Source organism: Schistocerca serialis, chromosome 6 (genome assembly GCF_023864345.2).
Source record: "Schistocerca serialis cubense isolate TAMUIC-IGC-003099 chromosome 6, iqSchSeri2.2, whole genome shotgun sequence".
NCBI classification, from domain to species: domain Eukaryota; kingdom Metazoa; phylum Arthropoda; class Insecta; order Orthoptera; family Acrididae; genus Schistocerca; species Schistocerca serialis.
In genome coordinates, this window is record NC_064643.1 from 528,743,164 (window position 1) to 528,765,592 (window position 22,429).

Below are 22,429 nucleotides of genomic sequence, written 5' to 3' on the forward strand. Positions count from 1 at the left end.
TCGGAGATACAACTCAGCTAAGACATTTTGAAATTAACTGAAAGTAATATTTTTTTGAAAACTGACGATGGGTCTGTTTCTGACAAAAGAATCATGCTGTTCGGCTGTGAGGAAGCGAATAAAATATTAATGCGGAAATGGAACTGTTCTTATGGATGGGACATTTCATAGTTGTTCGAAGCAGTTCAAAGAACTGAACACAATACACATTGACACTGAAAGCACAGAAGAAGAGACGAGCGTATTTGCTGTTTTATTTTCTTTGCTCCCAGGAAAAAGGTGAAATAAATAGGAATATTTCTTTGTGGATTGAAACGTAATATGTTTGGATGGTCTCCGAAAACTGCAGTGCTAGACTTAGAAACGGCTATAATTAAAGCACTGAAAATAGTGTTCCCCGAAACGACCGTTTCCGCTGTCAGTTTTCACTAAAACCAACGAATGTCGAAGAAAATACAAGAACTGGAATTACTGTCAGAGGGAACTAAACCCCTCAACAAATTAAAAACATCCGAACGTATACTTAATACAGGGTGTGGCAGCGTTCGTTGTAAGATATTTAAAAACACACCATCAGGCAGTGGTTCAAATAGCTCTGAGCACTGTGGGACTTAACATCTGAGGTCATCAGTCCCCTAGAACTTAGAACTACTTAAACCTAACTAACCTAGGACATCACACACATCCATGCCCGAGGCAGGATTTGAACCTGCGACAGTAGCGGTCGCGCGGTTCCAGACTGAAGCGCCTAGAACCGCTCGGTCACGTGGGCCGGCCATCAGGCAATAACTGTAATTTATTTATTACCTCTTATGTCAATTAATAGTCAAAGGTATGGCATTTACTAATGTGTACGTCATTGTCCATTGCGTGGGTTACTTTTTGAATATGACTCCTTAAAATGATGCCCCCTCTGCACAACATCTAGACGTCGTTGGAAGCTTTCCATAACTCGGCGTAACGTATTCCCTGGGACATTGCCGGTGGCAGTTCTGATGCGACCCTTTAACTCAGGAATGAGGGCACAACGTGTTCGGAACACTTCTAGCTTCAGGTAGCCCCAAAGGAAAACGTCTGCACATGAAAGGTCAGGTGAGCGAGGCGGCTAGGAAATTTCACCAAAACGGGAAATTAATCTACCGGAAAATGTCTGTCGCAAGAAATCCATGCAAACTCTGGCCACAATTCCTACACATGTAGGGCCCCCGCGAGCACGCAAAAGTGCCGGAACACGAAGTGGCATGGGCTCGACAAATGTCTGAAGTACTGCTGGAGCGAATTGACACCATGAATATTGCAGGGCTGTCCATAAATCCGTAAGACTACGAGGGGGTGGAGATCTCTTCTGAACAAGGAATTCCAGATATGCTCAATAATGTTCATGTCTGGGGAGCTTGGTGGCTAGTGGAAGTATTTAAACTCAGAAGAGTGTTCCTGGAGCCAGTCTGTAACAATATATGTTATAGGTGAAAAGTTTGTATGTATTCGTAAAGCGGACGTATGTCTATAGTACAACCGGCCTCTTCCTAACTGCCACTGCTGCATGGGTGGGTCAAGGGAAGCTCCCATATTTACTGCATATTTGGATTCTACGCCAAAAAATACGTACTTTGGACTCAAACCATTGTTTCCCATCTGGGCTAGATGGCGTTATGATCGACAAATAGGCAGTGTGCCTGTATTTGCAATTAAGAACCGACGTAGTCGATTCTACATTTCAGTTACGAATGGAAACATAGTTTCTGTTCCCTACGGGATTGACTGTAGTGGGACCCCAAACCATGCCTGATTTCGGTGGCCGTCTTCGAACCTCGCCTTCAGGGTGAGTGATTTTGGTGTGTGCTTCCATTAAACCGCCGTAACTCGAGCTAGTCAGCATGCGGCTACCGGCGGAATACAAACTACAACCATTGTAATAACGTAAAATGTCCATGAGGGTGACAGTGACAGACGCAAATAAAGCAATTGTGAGAGACAATGGGACTCACCTATATCAAGCATCCCAATGGGAACAGAAAACTGTTTACACCTACATCCACGTCGTTGTTCCTGGCTCACGCTAAACGTAGTTTCTAACCAGACATTGAAACGGCTAACCGTATGGAAGTGTACAATCAAATTTGCAACACTAAAGCAAATTTCGAGTATAAACATCAACTGTTAGAACACAGAGGTTTGCGTTTACATCGCAAATGAAATGTAGAATCAAATGCGCCGGTTCTTAATTCCAAAAACAGGCATACGTGATATTTTTCGGCGCCATCTACCACGAATGGAAAATAAAGGTCTGAGTAAACCGTACGAATTCTTTGACGTAGAAACCAAATATGCAATAAATACAGAGTTGACCACGCTCACGCAGAAGCGGTCGTCGGGAGGTGGCCAATTGTAGCACAGAAAGATGTTCCCGTTACTAATATTAACTTTTTACCTGTGACATGTTTTTTTTTTTCGCACGATGCCTGGTTTTCGAGATATTAAGTTGTATCGGGTTAAAACAAACACCCCATAAATATTAGATTAATTTGGGTCCACTGTGTCGAATGGACTCCACTTTCAAGTTCGTTTTGCTTGTAATGGAAACAGACCGACGCTTTCAGTAGACACTGGACGTCACATGAAAAGCGTGATGAGCCTGTTTTTCTGTCCCTGTTAATACAGATCGATAAAAGAAATATCGCGCTAGACCAGTTTGGGACCACTCCATCGAATGGACTCCGCTTTAAAATTCGTTTTATTTGTAACGGGAAACAGACCAACACTTTCCGTCTACGACACTGGACGTCACATGAAAGGCGTGATGAGCAGTGTTTGTCTGGGCTGGCTCCAACTATACAATCAAAAATGAAATTGTAAGTATCGGCTGAAACATCACGGAATGTATACGGGGTGTTTCATTAAAGCCGGCTGGAGTGGCCGTGCGGTTCTAGGCGCTACAGTCTGGAACCGAGCGACCGCTACGGTCGCAGGATCGAATCCTGCCTCGGGCATGGAAGTGTGTGATGTCCTTAGGTTAGTTCGGTTTAATTAGTTCTAAGTTCTAGGCGACTGATGACCTCAGAAGTTAAGTCGCATAGTGCTCAGGGCCATTTGAACCATTTTTCATTAAATGTGTTTGCCTCTGTAAGTTACGAAGTAATAGGCGACGGAAATATTTATTGCGGTAGGTCACCATAAGAAACGATACACTGTCTGCGGAGCTATGGACATAGTTTATTGCGTTATTATCCAAAGAGTCACAGCAAAAAGACACAATTTTTTAAATGGAACAACAGTTGTTTCTATCATGAACTGGAATCAGTAACACCAGCTGTGTAGACAGCAATTTAAATTACATTCCTATCACTTTTAGTTTGGGAGTTACAACCCTTCATAGTTTCAGGGGTAGATATCACACGCTGTACATAATACATGGCAGTGTGGATGTTCTGGAGGTGGGAAGTTGATTTAAATGTTGTTGTTGTTGTGGTCTTCAGTCCTGAGACTGGTTTGATGCAGCTCTCCATGCTACTCTATCCTGTGCAAGCTTTTTTATCTCCCAGTACCTACTGCAACCTACATCCTTCTGAATCTGCTTAGTGTATTCATCTCTTGGTCTCCCTCTACGATTTTTACCCTCCACGCTGCCCTCCAATACTAAATTGGTGATCCCTTGATGCCTCAGAACATGTCCTACCAACCGATCCCTTCTTCTGGTCAAGTTGTGCCACAAACTTCTCTTCTCCCCAATCCTATTCAATACTTCCTCATTAGTTATGTGATCTACCCATCTAATCTTCAGCATTCTTCTGTAGCACCACATTTCGAAAGCTTCTATTCTCTTCTTGTCCAAACTATTTATCGTCCATGTTTCACTTCCATACATGGCTACACTCCATACGAATACTTTCAGAAATGACTTCCTGACACTTAAATCAATACTGGATGTTAACAAATTTCTCTTCTTCAGAAACGCTTTCCTTGCCATTGCCAGCCTACATTTTATATCCTCTCTACTTCGACCATCATCAGTTATTTTGCTCCCCAAATAGCAAAACTCCTTTACTGCTTTAAGTGTCTCATTTCCTAGTCTAATTCCCTCAGCATCACCCGACTTAATTAGACTACATTCCATTATCCTTGTTTTGCTTTTGTTGATGTTCATCTTATATCCTCCTTTCAAGACACTGTCCATTCCATTCAACTGCTCTTCCAAGTCCTTTGCTGTCTCTGACAGAATTACAATGTCATCGGCGAACCGCAAAGTTTTTATTTCTTCTCCATGGATTTTAATACCTACTCCGAATTTTTCTTTTGTTTCCTTTACTGCTTGCTCAATATACAGATTGAACAACATCGGGGAGAGGCTACAACCCTGTCTTACTCCCTTCCCAACCACTGCTTCCCTTTCATGTCCCTCGACTCTTATAACTGCCATCTGGTTTCTGTACAAATTGTAAATAGCCTTTCGCTCCCTGTATTTTACCCCTTTGATTTAAATGAAATGTTGAAATATGTGTCCATGTTCCTGAATGCACAATGCAATGCGCCTTCTAAAGCATCTGCGGACGAAATGTAACACTGCCGGTGTCACGGAGCAACATGCGTCCTCGATGCGCCGTTTTAGATCATCTGGGGATGTGGGCTCAGTGGCATAAACACGATCCTTTAGATATCCCCACAAAAAGAAATCTAATGGTGTTAAGTTGAGCGACCTTGCGGGCCATGAATGAGGACCATGGTGCCCCAACCACCTTCCTGCAAACCTGTTTCTTAGTTCTTCCACAATAGCACACGCAGAATAGGGTGGGGGACCATCGTGCTGCAGCCACATATGGATTCTCGTGCGCAGACACACATGTTCAAGGAGACCACCCAAACTGTCGACCGTAAACGCGCGATATAACTCACCTGTCAGTGTACCTGGGAAGTAGGGTGGACCGATGATTTCATCCCCAAGGATTCCACACCATACATTAATAGACCACCTGCGTTGACGGTCGACAGGTCGTACCCACCGAGGATTGTCTGCGGCCCAGTAGTGCAAGTTATGGCGATTCACTGCATCATAATTTGTGAACGTGGACTCCTCACAGGATGTAACTCTCGCACGGAAAACGTTCCCATGCAGCTCCTGGGTCAGTGACAGGCACTTCTCCGATTTTCATCTTCTAAAAATTCTTAGAGGTATATAAGACTGCGCCACATCGTTTTATGAACTCATTTTTTCCTTAAAAGTGTTACTTACGTCGTGAAAAAAGAAAAAGTCTACTTTTCGTTTCGCGTGATTTCTTAGTTTCGTAACGCTTCCCAGCCGATTTTGAAGAAATTATGCGGCTAAAAAATCTGATTTTTGTACACGTGCTAGTGTAACATCTTAGCTTCGTATTGAATCATTTATCTTTTCATATTTCTTAACAGTCATTGTTAAATGATGCTATTTGTCAACGTTGTGCACTTGATTTACAAATCTTGTAGTGAAAAAGTTATGTAGCGGGTAGCTTACTGTTAGATCCGTTTTAGACCATACATTGTTGCAAATGAAATGTAGCTAAAAGTACCAAAAAGTTTTTGAAATGATAATGACACTGATATCTGTCTCTGGTCACAAGTAATGCGAGATATTCAGTGGCGTCAGTGCCGCGACCGCAAGCCACGGAGTTCGAGCGGTTACAGCTTGGTTTAATGTAGTCATATAATGCAGGACAGAAAAAAACTAATTACTAGTGATCAGTGGTGTAAAACTAATCACAAAAACAAACTGGAGATTTGTGATACGTTTACTGCAGAAACTGAAGCGCAATTCTGTAGTCTCGTTGTCTACTTTGACAGAAAAAAAAATAATGGAGAGTTAATGAAACTACTGTAGATCGACACAGATGTCCGTTTCATTGTTCTTCATTATTTTTTTCCTTCCTTGGCGGGCTGCGCTGCACCGTCAAGGTAATCCCTACTCTTTGGCTAAATGGCTGCTAGTTGCCGAAGGCCAAATAAATAAATTAAAAAAAATCCCCATCCTTCGACAGCTGACAAGCAAGTCACTAGAAAACGCAGCTGCAGTCAACAGTTGCTCGCCTTTGGCTAGTGTGTGCTGTCGTGTAGAACAATGTCTTCACTCTTTTATTGGTATTGTTTTGACTCTGCAGTTACTCGTCGAGTTTTGAAGTACAGAAGAACTAGGAGGTTATGGATTCATCCCATAAATAGCGACAGACATTTAGGAGAGTTTTTTTTTTTACATGAAGAACTTAAAAACTATCTTGAAAAATTTTATTCATATTACAGAATGAATCATAATACATTTCAGTATGTGCTGCAGAACATTCAAGACAAAATTTCGAAACAGAACACAAATTTTCGCAGAAGTATAACAGCAGAAGAAAAATTGTGTATAACGATAAGGTAAGATTCGTTAGTACACACTTTTTGGTTTGCAGTAGAACTTTGTGCAGCATTCACTACCTCCAATTAATTGTAGTCATGCTTTTGTATTTTAAATTTCACAAACGCTTACCTCTGAGGGGAAGAGAGTTTATGGGACTCCTGAGAATCATCAGTAAGTAATTAGCTTCGTCATTTTGGGTAATGTCTTGCTGTGCCTTCAACGAAGAATCGCAGATACACTCCTTCAGAATTTTCCAACTTTTTCTTCGTTTTTCTTCATGATGCAGCGCTTGGCAGTGGTGATAGTTCATCATGTGGAGCCACTGATGACCTCACAGAATTCTTTTCATTTCCTTGTAAGATAGACAGACTGATATGCCCTTTGACTCAGTGGTTCTATTTCCACTGGTAAGGAACTGTGCATAGCTCTTGGAACTTAGGAAAATCATATGACAGAACAAAGCCCGAGTGGAATTGCATTTTAATATACTATTCCCTGGATCACATGACCTTATTTTGCCAAGTTATACAAGTTATTCTCTGCAACTGTCTCTCAGGTCTTTGCATTTCGATTTCATTATTTTAATTGAAAGAATATAGAAGGATGCAAGAAAATGTCTCTTTAATTATTTATTGTTGTATAACTATGAAATGACATGGACTAAGTAAATATCTACTGTGCAAACAAAACTGTAAAAACTTCGCCCAACACCACACTTGAGTAACACATTTTACGATTTTTTTTCTCAGGTATCTGTCCACTGGCATCTCCTTTCATGCACTAGCATCGTCATTCCGATTAGGAGTGTCCACCGTATCAGTGTTGGTGAAAGACGTTTGTATGGCCATATGGGAGTCACTTGCTCCCATTCATTTACCAACGCCAACTGTTTCTCGATTTAAAGAAATTGCCAGTGAAATGCATACGAGATGGGGATTTCCAAACTGTGTTGGATGTATAGACGGGAAGCACATACGTGTCCAATGTCCTAAACTTTCTGGCAGCATGTTTTACAATTACAAACAGTATTATTCGATTGTACTCCAAGCAGTTGCTGATGCAAATTACAAATTTATAGCTGTGGATGTTGGTGCCTACGGTAAACAGTCTTATGCAGGCGTTTTTAAAGAAAGTATGTTATATAAGAAACTTACAAATGGGGAGCTGTTATTACCGCCACCAACAAGACTTGAAGGAATGTGTCAGGAACTACCGTACGTCATTTTGGGAGATGAAGCTTACCCCTTATTAGAGAATTTGATGAGACCTTTTCCTCGCAGAAATTTGGACAACGAGAGGATTCTATACAATGATATGCATTCCAGAGCAAGAAAAGTTGTTGAATGTGCATTTGGTATAATGACCAATAAATGGAGACTACTGAGGAAGGAAATTGAAACATCCGTTGACGTAGCTGATCACATAGTCAAGTGCATTTGTCTACTCCATAATATTGTCATTGACAGAGAAGGATGCAATGTTGAAGCTGAAAAGTTTTGTAACAATGCTGATATGCAGACAGCTGGTGCCACATTCAACAGAAATTCCACATTACGTTCGAAAACTGTCAGGAACACTTTTGTTGAATATTTCGTTAAAAATGCAACTTAAAATAATTAAAAAACCTCTCAAATAAATTTTGGAATTGAAAGTACTTTGCTATTTACTGTATTTTTTTGTATCTCATTTCACTGTAAATAAAACAAATAAAATTATAAAGGAAAATAATTTATATTTGTGCGTACTATCTGAAACACACTCCTTGGTTACTTCGTTCCATAATCTGGAAACTGCATCATTACTGTCATACTAGCCGAAATTCTGATACCAAATTGATAGACACAAGTTAATGTCATGTATATGTTATTCTGCATCCATTAAAGTAAGAACATCGCAAAAAGATGTCACAGACAACAGCTTATAGTAACGTGCCACAACATGACTTTACAATGCATTATCATCTGGTAGGGACACATTTCCGTCCCTCAGTGACACTCATATCTGCCTCCTTTTACAAGTAAATGCGAACTATTCAGTGGCAGCAATGCCGCGATCGCTGGCAAGCTATTGTTGTAAATGCATGTAGATTAAATAAATGAAATAAAAGTAATTTCGCATGTATCATTATAATAAACGTATTTTTTCCTCACTTATTGTGAAATGTGAGGTAACATCTTAAAATAAAAGACGTGTGCAGTCACACTTGTGATGAATGCAGAAGGGAGACGTGTGGTGCGTGTACTGCAGAAGCTGTAGTGCTGCTCCACAGGCTCGCGCCTGCGGTCGGCTCGCGCCGGCAATATTAAACACTCGGAATGTCGTCGGCTCGGCTCCGGGAGGCTCACGCCGTGTCGGCGCGGCCCGGCCGCCAGTGTGAACACCGCAATTCAAAACCATGTGTTTGATATCGAAGCGGGCGGCGGCCCGGCCAGGCTCGGCTCGGCCCGGCCGGCAGTGTGAACGCAGCCTAAAGGTACGTTGTCCAAGACGCGACGCACACTAGCGACTGCGACGGGTCGCTACGTGACGTCAGAAGTTGCCTGCTGGCACATGCGCAGTTCGAGTTTGGGATGCGACGCGCGACTGTTGCGGCAGCTGTCGCAGCACTGCACCAGTGAGCAGTGTTGCGACGGAAGTCGGACGACACAAAGACGTACGGCTGCCAGAAAGATGTCGAGCCAGTCAAGGAAAACTGAAATGAGCCACTCACAGGATGTGATGCTCTGTGAGCTGGTCTCGCAACATCCTTGCCTTTACGGTTTGAAAAACCCTAAATATAGAGACACTATGTTCAGAGACAGAATTTGGGAAGAAATTGGTGCACAGTTGAAACTGGCAGGTGAGTGAAATATATATTTTCCCATTAATGCAAATTTTTCAGGCCTGTTATGACAATCAGTATAATCCATGCAGATGTAGAATTAGAATGATGAAAATGAACTTGAAGGTCAATTTTCGCATTACTCTTTTTTGTGACGATAAAAATTGAAAACGGCAAGTACATTGTAAAATGAACAATGTAAAGTACAACGAGAAAGTTACATTTTACAATACCTTCACTTTGAAAGTAAACGGTAGATTGGTGTCTTGATGATACCTTCTAGTTGTGAAAAACCACCACCAGATTTTTAGGTGAAATGTGCAAAAACAGATGGAGGAATATTCGGGACTTGTATCAGAGAAATAAACGAGAATGAAAGCTTGGAACAGGTTCAGATGCCTCAGCAAAACCAAGAAAATGGGTTCTGCTTGATCACTTGGCTTTAAGAAACCTACATTTCGTGGCATTTTAAATGAAATTGTCAAGAGCAAATGGAGAAATATTAGTAACTCATACCGGAGAAATATATGACATAAAATGGTTTCATTAGGTCCAAATGTGTCAGCGAAACAAAACAAATGCATTCTCTATCGTGTGATGACCACACGATTCTCGTTGCGCGTCGACAGAACTGGCGGCTAGTCGCGACGCTCCCGGAGATATATGAGCCCAAATCTCGGAAACGGAGATCGATATCATTTGATCTCAACTTTAAAAATAATTTCGGTATGTTAGCTTCTTTTCATCGGCAACGATGTATGACCTAACGTGAACCATACGTAAAGTAGCCAGCGACCACATTTTTCACTGTACACAATTCAAATTTTATGCAGTAGGTTACTTGTAAATTAAGTATCGGAATAACTGTGACGAATATCGGAAAAATAGACACCTCATTATCAAGCTGTGATGTGAAACTGTAAGATACGCAAACATCAATTTTTTGTGCCTTTTACTTTCCTCACAATTGATAGAGAAGTAATATACAGCGAAAAAAAACACGCAAAACCGGAAGAGATACTTTTCAATTTTTTAAAGTAAAAGGAGAATCTGTATCGAAAAACTAACTCTGGGAGCCGATGTAACTTTGTTGCATTAACATACAGTATTTTTTACAGCAAGAAAATCGGAATTCTTATTTTTCTTATGTATTTGAATCCGCCGCCGCCGACCGGAGCTTGGGAAACAGCGACGACTCCAGTCGTGTTGCGGCCGTGTCGCCGTCTGCCGGGGTGGGAAAAGAGGAGGGGGCAGCGTCGCAGTCGCAGCCAACTGTCGCGTCTTGCACAACGTAACAGCGCGTCGAGGAAGCTTCTCGCTCCGTGACATCGGCGAAGGCGCATTGCGTTATGCGCAGCGTGTGTGGTATCTGCCCCTGAAACTTTGTAGCTCCTAAACTAAAAGTGGTAGAAATGTAATTTAAATTGATGTATACACAGGTGGTGTTACTGATTCCAGTGCATGATAGAAACAACTATTGTTCCATTTAAAAAATTGTATCTTTTTGCTGTAACTCTTTGGATAATAATATAATAAACTACACTCCTGGAAATTGAAATAAGAACACCGTGAATTCATTGTCCCAGGAAGGGGAAACTTTATTGACACATTCCTGGGGTCAGATACATCACATGATCACACTGACAGAACCACAGGCACATAGACACAGGCAACAGAGCATGCACAATGTCGGCACTAGTACAGTGTATATCCACCTTTCGCAGCAATGCAGGCTGCTATTCTCCCATGGAGACGATCGTAGAGATGCTGGATGTAGTCCTGTGGAACGGCTTGCCATGCCATTTCCACCTGGCGCCTCAGCTGGACCAGCGTTCGTGCTGGACGTGCAGACCGCGTGAGACGACGCTTCATCCAGTCCCAAACATGCTCAATGGGGGACAGATCCGGAGATCTTGGTGGCCAGGGTAGTTGACTTACACCTTCTAGAGCACGTTGGGTGGCACGGGATACATGCGGACGTGCATTGTCCTGTTGGAACAGCAAGTTCCCTTGCCGGTCTAGGAATGGTAGAACGATGGGTTCGATGACGGTTTGGATGTACCGTGCACTATTCAGTGTCCCCTCGACGATCACCAGTGGTGTACGGCCAGTGTAGGAGATCGCTCCCCACACCATGATGCCGGGTGTTGGCCCTGTGTGCCTCGGTTGTATGCAGTCCTGATTGTGGCGCTCACCTGCACGGCGCCAAACACGCATACGACCGATACCCCAGGAGCAACAGTGTCCCTAATTTGCTGGGAAGTGGCGGTGCGGTCCCCTACGGCACTGCGTAGGATCCTACGGTCTTGGCGTGCATCCGTGCGTCGCTGCGGTCCGGTCCCAGGTCGACGGGCACGTGCACCTTCCGCCGACCATTGGCGACAACATCGATGTACTGTGGAGACCTCACGCGCCACGTGTTGAGCAATTCGGCGGTACGTCCACCCGGCCTCCCGCATGCCCACTATACGCCCTCGCTCAAAGTCCGTCAACTGCACATACGGTTCACGTCCACGCTGTCGCAGCATGCTACCAGTGTTAAAGACTGCGATGAAGCTCCGTATGCCACGGCAAACTGGCTGACACTGACGGCGGCGGTGCACAAATGCTGCGCAGCTAGCGCCATTCGACGGCCAACACCGCGGTTCCTGGTGTGTCCGCTGTGCCGTGCGTGTGATCATTGCTTGTACAGCCCTCTCGCAGTGTCCGGAGCAAGTATGGTGGGTCTGACACACCGGTGTCAATGTGTTCTTTTTTCCATTTCCAGGAGTGTAAGTTCATAGCTCCGCAGACAGTGTAACGTTTCTTATGGTGACCTACCGCAATAAATATTTCCGTCGCCTATTACTTCGCAACTTAAAGAGGAAAACACTTTTAGTGAAACACCCTGTATGTATGGGAAGAAGGTGAGGTAAAGTGGTCACTCTAAGTGAAATAAACTGTGCTTATTAACAGAAGTTTCTTGTATATAGATCTTGAACCTACAAACTCTAAGGTATCACATTAAATATTTATAGCTAAAGTAAGAGTATAGTTTATAAGATATATGAACGTTTTTCCGAGTGCGTACATACTGTCCACTTTCCCTACCTAATTGGGTAAGGTGGGCAGTCCTTTGCCACCATTCCCAAATAGCCCGTTTAGTTTACAAAAGGAGAGCACAATAATACATATGACAAAGAAACGTGTTGCAATACATTGTTGGCACATGAAGGTCAACAAATGAGAAGTACTAATTATTCCTAATTATGTACGTAAATAGAGAAATCAACGATTATCTTTGGGTTCCTAATTCAGTCTAGTTCCTTCGCGATTTACCCACACACAAATAATATTGAGTTATGTACAAAATTCGCATGTGAAGATGTCATCGTTCTCATCGCATCCAGCGCACAGTTCATGAGCCCAGAGTTTACAGCTCCGACATCTTATCCAACCCTCATTTTCTTCAGATCCAGAAAACGCTTCCTAGCAGTAAAAACAGTCTGTTTCACTGTCTCCAACAGTGGAATTTTCTTCTTCCATTTCTTCTTCAAAAATTTTCTTGTTAGCCGAAACTCTCTTAGCGTTTGGTCCCAATTTTAGCTTCTTACCTTTATTTTGAGTTGGCTTACAATGTAGAACACTGGCTTTATCAGTTTGTTTTCCTTTGAACTTCCTGTTTTTCTTAAAACCTGTTCAGCTTTTTTGCTTTTAGCTTCAGCCAACACGTTTTTATAAGGGCTTGAAGTGACTACGGCAGTACTTTTTTTTGCATCTTGTTTGTCTTTGTTTCACACTTTGTTTCTTAGGCAAAGGTTTTACAGCCTTTGGGTTTTTGTGGAACTCACCTGTTGGATACTCAGACGAACGTTCTTCAGGGGTCGGACGCTGAGGAGAACATTCTCTAAAGGCACTCTGCTCTTGAAGACAGTTTGTAAATTGGTTCCGGAAATGAACCAGTAGGCCTCTTTGAAGCAGACAGAGCAGTTTGGCGTCTAGAGGGATCAGCACTTGCAGAAGATTGAACTAGGCACAATATTAGTGTCCGTACCCAAAGGAATGTAACCTCAGCTGCAGTATACTCTTCATCGGTGAACACGTTAGGATATAGAGGAAACATTCCACACTTTCTAAAGCCATTGATTGCTGTCACTGGAACGGCTGCACGAAGAAACGCTTCACCCAAGAGTACACTTATATAAAACTGTGTAATAGTTCGTCCTGGATTATTTCGAAGAAATTTTTCACAAGATTATACGTAGAAAGTTTGAAAGGTGACATGAACGTCACTTTCAAAGGATGGAGCTTGTAGCCGCAGTGTGGCGGCAAGCACACAACAATTGTATGATTTTCTCTGGCCTTATCAATGAAACCTATGTTATTAGAATGGGTAGAGTGAACGTCTAAGATTAATACAACTAGATCTTGAGCAGTTGCTTTTTGCGTGTTTAGAAAAATGTTCCAATTAATCCAAAAATCTTTCACACTGCATCCACCCGCTAGGGTGGCATGCCAATTCGGTTCCTGGCGGAACTTTATGTTTAAATTTCACCTTCATTCTTCATCAAGGGAAGATTACAAAAGGGGAAATGATATTTCCTCTTGCAGACATGCACACTAACGAAGCCGACAGAACACCTCTATCAGCTGAAGTAGCGGCCTCGACTTGTCTTCTTTTGAGTGCAGACATTCTGCTGTTCTTGGGCTGAATGTCAGAAGATTGGTTTCATCTACATTATAAATGCGATGAGCAGGATGAAATCGTTTGTCTTGCAATGTTTTAAGGATATCGAAATACTTTTCTACGTTCACCTTGTTAAAGAAATGGTTCAAATGGCTCTGAGCACTATGGGACTTAACTTCTGAGGTCATCAGTCCCCTAGAACTTAGAACTGCTTAAGCCTAACTAACCTCAGGACATCACACACGCCCATGCCCGAGGCAGGATTCGAACCTGCGACCATCGCGGTCGCGCGGTTCCAAACTGTAGCGCCTAGAACCGCTCTGCCACCCCGGCCGGCCCTTGTTAAAGGCCTGTCCTCTAGCCATAAAGGTAGACTCTGGCTTCCTAAGATTAATATTAGGATGCCGTTCTCTAAAGCTTACTACCCACTCTTTACCTGACATTTCAGACTCTTTGCTGAAACGATGTGGTATTTTGTTACGCTCTACCAACTGGAAATCTAATCGCCTCAGGTCATTGACTTTAATTCCATAAAATTACATTTCAAAAATGTAATTAACGATTTCTGGAGCTTGTTCTTCACTGAAAACCGGCCTTAAGCTGCCCATTACCTCTTTACTGGCAACTGCATCTCTATTTTTCCCTTTAACTCTTCGTTTTAGCGTTTTACGTGGCCACTTTGGCGTGTATCGCAGCCAATTTTCCCGATCGGACGCCATGTCACACCAGTAGTTCACAAGCGAAACAATACAATCGAAGGAAATGACGGTGACTTATGTTTATATTTGTAAGCCAAAAGGCATTACGTGAACCGTGATATCGTAAATACTTAAGAAAAGTGGTAGCAGTTAAAGTAACATGAGTGTCTTAGCTCACATCAAACGATCGATTTACAGAGAGATAACGGAGCAAGCTTCCTTTGTCAACGTCACCAACAACACTAATGGTGTCGATTACACCCAGTTTGGCCACATCTCGGTAGAAAGCAGCGCTACACACACACACACACACACACACACACACACACACACACACACACACACACACATACTTATTTTATTTCTTGGTAGATGGCACTGTAATCGCAAATATCAAGTGTGCCTGTTTTTGAAATTAAGAACCGAAGCATTTGTTCCTAAATTTAGTTTACGATGTAAATGTAAACTTTGTGTTCTAACGCTTGATATTTATATTCTTATTTTTCTTTAGTGTTTAAATTTGATTAAATACACTTATCCATTTCAATGCTTGTTTAGAAACAACGTGTAGCTTGAGCCAGGAATAACAACGTGCGTATAACAGTTTTCCCATTGGGATGCTTGATACCGTTCAGCCCCTTGCTTCTCAGCACTGGGCTGCTTGATTTCGTTGAGTCCCTTTGCCAATCACCGCTGGGGTTCTTAATTCCGGTGAGTCCCCTCGCCTGTCACCACAACTGTGATTCAAAATAAACGCTCAAACTGAAGATGTTCCATTTGGATTCATTTATTGTTTCGTGCGTGGAATGCATGTACACAACTTAAAATTATATCTCGTACAATGTCTGCCCGAGTATTTTTGATACGTCCTGTCATGTTCTGTCAAGTAGCTGGTAGGTCTGCATACCCTTTGTCCATCGAACAACCCCACAAGAAAAGATCAGGCGATCTAAAGTCGGGTGAATTGGGAGGCCACATTGCCGCATCACGCTTACCGATCCAGTGATCATTGAAATCACGATTCAGTGCGTCTTTTCCTCTTACAAAGTAATGTGTCAGACAAACATCACGTTGCAACCACATGTTCTGTCGCAATACGAGATGTACATTTTCCAACAGGATGGGTAACTCACTTTTGCAATAAGTTACGATATTTTTCCCCGTTCAATGTGCATTCCACTACAAGGGGACCGATTAGTTTGTCGTCTATGATACGCACCAAACATTAACAGACCATGGAAGCTGGCGAGCAGCCTCACCTATCCAGTGCAGGTTTTCCGCACTCCAATAATGCATGCTATGACGATTCATTTCGCCGTGGTTCGTAAATGTTTACTAGTCAGAGAACATTACTTGGCAAAAGCATTACGGGCTCTTTGTATTTGCATGAGTGCCAATTGCAAAACAGCATGCGAATCTGAAAATCATTCCCATGAAGTTCTTCATGCATGGAGACGTGATAGGGACGGTATTTGTGACGGTGTAGGATCGTCCAAAAGCGTGCCGGAGCAACTCCAAACTGCCGCGATGGGTCTCATGTACTTGCACGTAGAATATTATGAGCCACCGTAGGTAATACTGCAATTTCATTATTGACGATCTCCGTTACTGTAGCTCTACGAGTAGGTTTTGTATGCGTCACACTTCCTTCTGTAGTATCCAAATTGCAAATATTTGCCGAAACATCGGAGAACTTGGGTCCCTTATACCAAAATACTCAGAAGGTATCTTAGAACAACCTCTGAAAGTTTGTCGGTGGAGTTCTGATTCATCCTGCATAGCTACAACAACAGAACAAAAAATAGCTTTCGTTACTCATTGCCAATGCAGTCAAGTCAGTGGCTGAGAAATGAGTTCTCTGTGAGGGTAAAAAAAAATAAATAAATAAAAAAAAATCGCTTGACTGACATTTCTTCTGGACAGCTCTTTCTTTCTAAAGACAAACATTTAACTTGATAATGGTAAGAATGTATAAATTAGTATACAAATTTATTTATTTTGTTGTTAAATTTCTAACTTGGGCAGTGACAAAGATTAAGCTGTTCAGTTTTACTAAATTTAAGTTACTGTGCTTTTTAGTAATTTGTAAGTGATCAGCACGCAACTACACTCATGTTCAGAGAAAAAAACAGAGTACCTTGAACGACTAGAAATAGGACGTTCATATTCGCAGGACATGTACGTTACTTTGGCCTGCACAAATAATTAGCATTTGGACCAGGTCTGCTCGCAGTTTCAGGGTCAACATCGATATCGGTGCGCAACACCACCTACCGATAAAATGTGCCTGCAGCTCTTGTTGTCGCTATAAACCGAATGTAATGGATCAGTGTGACTTGAGCAGACGTGCAGGATGCCTCGCAGTCTTATGCACTAACTGCATTGTCAAATCAGTCAGTTTGAAAGAGGGCGCATTATTGGCATGAGAGAATGTGATGGATTCATCTGGGAAACTGCTACTCGTGTGGGGCGAAGCGTTTTGGCAGTGCAACGGTTGTGTTCAGAATGGTTCGCAGAAGGCCGTAGAACGAGATGAATCAGGTCGCAAGACCCAGACCACTCCCCGAGAAGATCGACACAACTGGAATTGTAAGGCAGATCTGCGTCCTCCTCGGCTCTGGCGGAGCAACAGTGGAACAGTTTAACACGTCGTACGCAATCAGGGGCAACGGCCTTGCCGCAGTGGATACACCGGTTCCCGTGAGATCACCGAAGTTAAGCGCTGTCGGGCGTGGCCGGCATTTGGATGGGTGACCATCACACAGCAATGCGCTGTTGCCATTTTTCGGCGAGCACTCAGCCTCGTGATACCAATTGAGAAGCTACTCGAGCGAATACTAGTGGCTCCAGTCAAAGAAAACCATCATAGCGACCGGGAGAGCGGTGTGCTGTGACCACACGCCCCTCCTATCCACATCCTCAACTGAAGATGACGCGGCGGTCGGATGGTTCCGATGGGCCACTTGTGGCCTGAAGACGGAATTCTACGCTATCAGGGATGACAATCCGCCGCCGTTTATTTCAGCACGAGTTACGTGTGCGTCAACCACTTCTACGCCTACCGTTGACCAATGTGCAGAAAGATGCTACTGCAATGACGTCAACTCAAGGACTTATGGTGTGGGGTGCTATTGGGTTCAAGCACAAATCACAGCTGGTGCGAGTCCAGGGTATTGTGACTAGTGTGACCTACATGAGTGACATCCTGCGAGTAATAGCCATATCCCTTTTGCGAAACACCCCAGACGCCATTTTTCAGCAAGACAACGCACGACCACATGTTACTGGACGAACACGTGCCTTCTTGGTGTCACAGGATGTCAGCCTTTTGTCCTGGCCTGCCTGCAGCGCTGTGACCCAATGCCACTTACCACAGATGAACTTTGGAACCAGCTGAATGTAGCATGGATGTCTACACGACAGGAGCCATCACGTATTGAACAAGTTATCAGGGCCCAGGCGGACCCTGTGCCTACTACGGAACAGGACACATGCTGAACCAAGGTGACTAAAATGCTTATCATTTCTGCAGAATATACTAATGTGCATGTCCTGTGAATATGAACGTCCTATCACTAATCGTTCAAGATATTCTGCTTTTTCTGAACGTGAGTGTATAAAAACTAGTCATACAATTATACAAATTAGTCATACAAACGCAGCACGTACACTCCCTTATTGCAAATCATCAACAGAACATCTAAAAAACTACCTAACTCTGTAAGGATTCTAAGCGGACCACAATTCGCCGACAAATGTTTGTTTCTCCGTTGCCTAAGCGTCACTGGACAACAGTATCTCAGGAGCACATTATGTAAACGCTCTGGTCTTCCGGCCGTTAATACAGGTTTCTCCTACAAGCAGCTTCTTAAATGTTCACAAAACAGAAACGAAACCTTTTCAGTGTTCCCATCTATTTAAAAAAACACTTGGTCAATGTTGAGAATTTAAAAGCCACGGGGGTGCGCTCATCTTTCTTTTCTTCTCTCAGTTACTGTTGGTGTTGAATTACAGGTATAACACACGCAACAGCTAAGCCAGCGATGGGAACCCAAGGCTCCTTCAACTCAGTAGGTCGTCCGTTAATGTACGAGTATTTAAGAGACATAAACTAAAAAAAATCAACCATCAACATTTACCCCTAGCAGCTACGTGTAAAATCATCTACAAGTACTTCCACTGTACCGAAAGAATTGCAAGCTCGAGCGTTGATTGCAGTTCTTTTTACGATTCTGTTATGCCCGGAAGAACGAGAATTCATTTAGCAATCACATTTCCCACCAGGCATGTCACGACTCTGAATAAAGCAAAATTCATCACTGTAGAGTTGATTTTTCTGTTGCTTGAAGCTCCAAATTGTGCTGATGGCGCACGCCTAGTTTACAGTGTATACAAGCTGCTGTTTAAATTGTTTATCTCTGAACTGACAAACGTCACTGATGATGGGGACACAGTGAGGACAATAGAATACACCCGTGGGGAATAAGTACCGACTCACGCAATCCGCCAACACCTTCAACTGGTTTCGAGTACAAACAGATGTGGCTGTGTTAATTTTACTCATTATGAAGAAGAATGTATCTTGTACTGATTTGTTCTAACAAACAATAAGAAAATTTTCTACATGCCTTAAACTATAAATTAACAAGAAGTTTGGTTCATTTCTTTTTACCTTTGGAATCACCAGCTTGAAAGACGACATTTTTGCAGTCTTCAACTTCTGCGTGTCAATCTGAAAAAAAATTTTTTTCATTATACTGACAAGCAATGAATATATTAAAAGCTAACGAGTTCTTTTATGTGGCCATCCTCCGCAGCATGCACAGAAATATTTGTTTTGTAAGTAAAAACCACCTTCCCTTGTTGCACTGTACTTTATTCTCCCAGACACGTTTCGTCTCTTTTCACTTTAAGGCATCATCAGTGGAATCTATACTTCCAAATAAAAACGAAAAGAACTGTAAGTAATCACTAATTTACATAAAAAATGAGAAGTGAACTGCTTTATAATCTACGAATAATACATATCAAAACAAAAGTGTATCATAACTATTTCATTACACGTCCCTCTGACGATGCCTTAAAGCGAAAAAAGGCGAAATGCGTCTAGGAGAATAAAATACAGTGCAGCAAGAGAAAACGTATTTTATTTACAAAACAAATGTATTAATATCTCTTGTGTTAGACGAACATGCATTTTCAGTATGACACTGTAACGCACAGAAATCGCCTGAGGCAACACCAATATTAATTACATCTGTTTGCAGATATTCCGGAGAGAGCTGCGTGCTCATTATGCTTATGTACACACAAAATATCTAGCTCAGTAATTAATCGACGTGTAGAAGCTTGTTAAAATGAATTTCAACTTCATCCAAAGCAGAATGCCTCACCTGTCTGTTTAGATCCGCAGTGGAAAACAGTGGCGTACATTTTTCGAGCAGGTGGAGAGAATTATTCTATGTTGATGACGAATGGTAATATAACAAAATCATATTTCTCATATTTTAGATTTCGAATAATATCGTTGGAAAACTATTTTTGGGCTTTTTATTTTGTTGTTACTTATACTCTTTCATTACAGTGCTCAGCAAATGGATTGTTAATAGGTTACGTTGAGACAGGCTTTATTTTACAGTGGACAAATGTGTTCTACTAGAATTCTAAGTGTAAAGAGGCACCATATGGTGGTCGAAATCCCGGAGTACACAGTGCTGTGTGTCTCTGTCATATACACATTTTTCTCAGAGTCTTATTTTTTTGCCTCATATGAAACATGGACAATGCCGAGGACGGTAGCTTGCGTGTCTCAACGCTACAGACAGGAGTAACGTGGTTGCAGCCACAACGGAGGGATATTTGTGGGGAAAACAGACTAAACCATGATCCTGAAAAAGGGCAGCAGCCTTTTCAATAGTTGCAGCGGAAACAGTCCGGATGATTTACCGCCCTGACCTTATAACATTAGCGATCACGGTCACGCTACTGCGAACGAGTGAAAGCAAGGGGAAACTACAGCCGAGATTTTTCTCTCGAGGGCATAGAGTTCTACTGCATGGCTTAACAACGATGACATCATCTTGAGTAGGACATTCCGCAGGTAAAATAGTCCACCCTTCGTATCTCCTGGCATGGACTGCTCAGGAGGATTTCATCATCAGGAAAGACAGTATTGGCATTCTACACGTCGGACCGTCGAATGTTAGATCGCTTAGTTGAGTAAGTGCATTAGAGGGGAATCTGAAAAAAAAGAAAGTATAGATTGAAGTTAATATAGTGGGAATTGGCGAAGATAAGTGGCAGGAGGAACAGGACTTCTGGTCAAGTCAGGATAGGGTTACCAACACAAAATCAAATATGATTTTTGCAGGAGTAGGTCTAATAATGGATAAGAAAATAGGAATGCGAGCAACGGCACAGTAAAAGCTTTGGTTGATTCGAAGGAGGGACCAAAGAGTGAGGTCATCGGTCCCATCGGATTGGGGAAGGATGGGGAAGGAAGTCGGCCATGCCTTTTCAGTAGAATCATCCCGAAATTTGCCAGAGCGATATAGGGAAATGACGGAAAACCTAAATCAGGACGGCCGAACACGATATAGTGTGCTAACCACTGCGCCACCACGCTCGGTGTGAAAGCTTTATCGTAGTCGAGATAGACACGAAGCCGGTAGGCCTATTCACACAGTAATACAAGTTTATATACCAACTAGCTCCGAAGATGATGAAGTGATTGAAAGAATGCTTGATGAGAGGAAGTAAATTATTCAGTTAGTTAAGATAGACGAAAATTTAATTGTGGTAGGTGACTGGAAATCGATAGTAGAAAGAATAACAGAAGGAAAGATAGCAGGGGGATATGGAATGGAGGAAAGGAATGAAAGAGGAAGCAGTCTGGTGGAATTTTGTACAGAACATAATTTAAACATGGCTAACACCTGTTTTAAGACTCATGGAAGAAAAATGTATGATCTGGGGATAATGGATGGTTTGAGATTGATTATATAATGGTAAGACAGAAATTTATAAATCAGATTTGAAAATGGAATACATTTCCAGTAGTAGGTTAGGACTGTGGTCATAATTTATTGGTTAAAACTGAAGAAAATTTAAAAAGATGACAAATTAAGGAAATGAGCCCTAGATAAATTTAAGGAACGAAAGGTTGAGTTTCAGAAGGAATAATAGGCAACGTTGAACTGAAAAAGGGAAATAATACAGTAGAAGACGAATGGGTAGCTTTGAGGTATGAAAAAGGGAAGGTAGCATGGGATAACATATGTTATAAAGGTCTTAGAAATCCCAGCATAACTCAGGAGATACTGAATTTATTTGACGAAAGGGCAAATTACAAAAATACAGAAAATACAGCAGGTGACAGGGATCAGAGACATTTAAAAAATGAGATTTCCAAGAAGTGCAGAATGGTCAAGCGAGGATGGGTAGAGGACAAATGCTAGGCTGTAAAAGCACGCATAACTAAGGGAAAGGTAGATTCCGCCTACGGGGAAATTAAAGAGACATTTTGAGAAAAGATAAGCAGCTGTATAAATATCAAGAGCTCAGTGGTAAGCCGATACTACGCAAAGAAGGGAAACGTGAAAGATGGAAGGAAAGTATAGAGGATCTACATAAGGGGAACGAACTTGACGACACTTTTATAGAAAGACAGCAGGAAGTAAATGAATATGTGATGGGAGATACAATACTGCCAGAAGGATTTGACAGAGCGCTGAAAGACCTAAGTGGGAATTAGAACCTGGAGCTGGCAACATTCCCTCAGAATTATTAAGATCCCTGGGAGAGGCAGCCATGAAAAAATTATTCCACCCAGTAAGCGATTCATTTACTCAAGAATGGAAAGACTGGTAGAGACCGAGATG

General features: G+C 42.3%; 1 long non-coding RNA gene across 1 annotated transcript in view; it reads right to left on the reverse strand.

The window, feature by feature from the left end:
- The window catches only part of LOC126484146 (uncharacterized), a 446,230-nt gene that overhangs the window by 120,430 nt on the left and 303,371 nt on the right, over nt 1–22,429 (reverse strand). Inside the window, exon 3 of the long non-coding RNA XR_007587815.1 lies at nt 19,222–19,281. This is a non-coding gene — a long non-coding RNA (uncharacterized LOC126484146). The remainder of the gene's footprint in view (nt 1–19,221; nt 19,282–22,429) is intronic.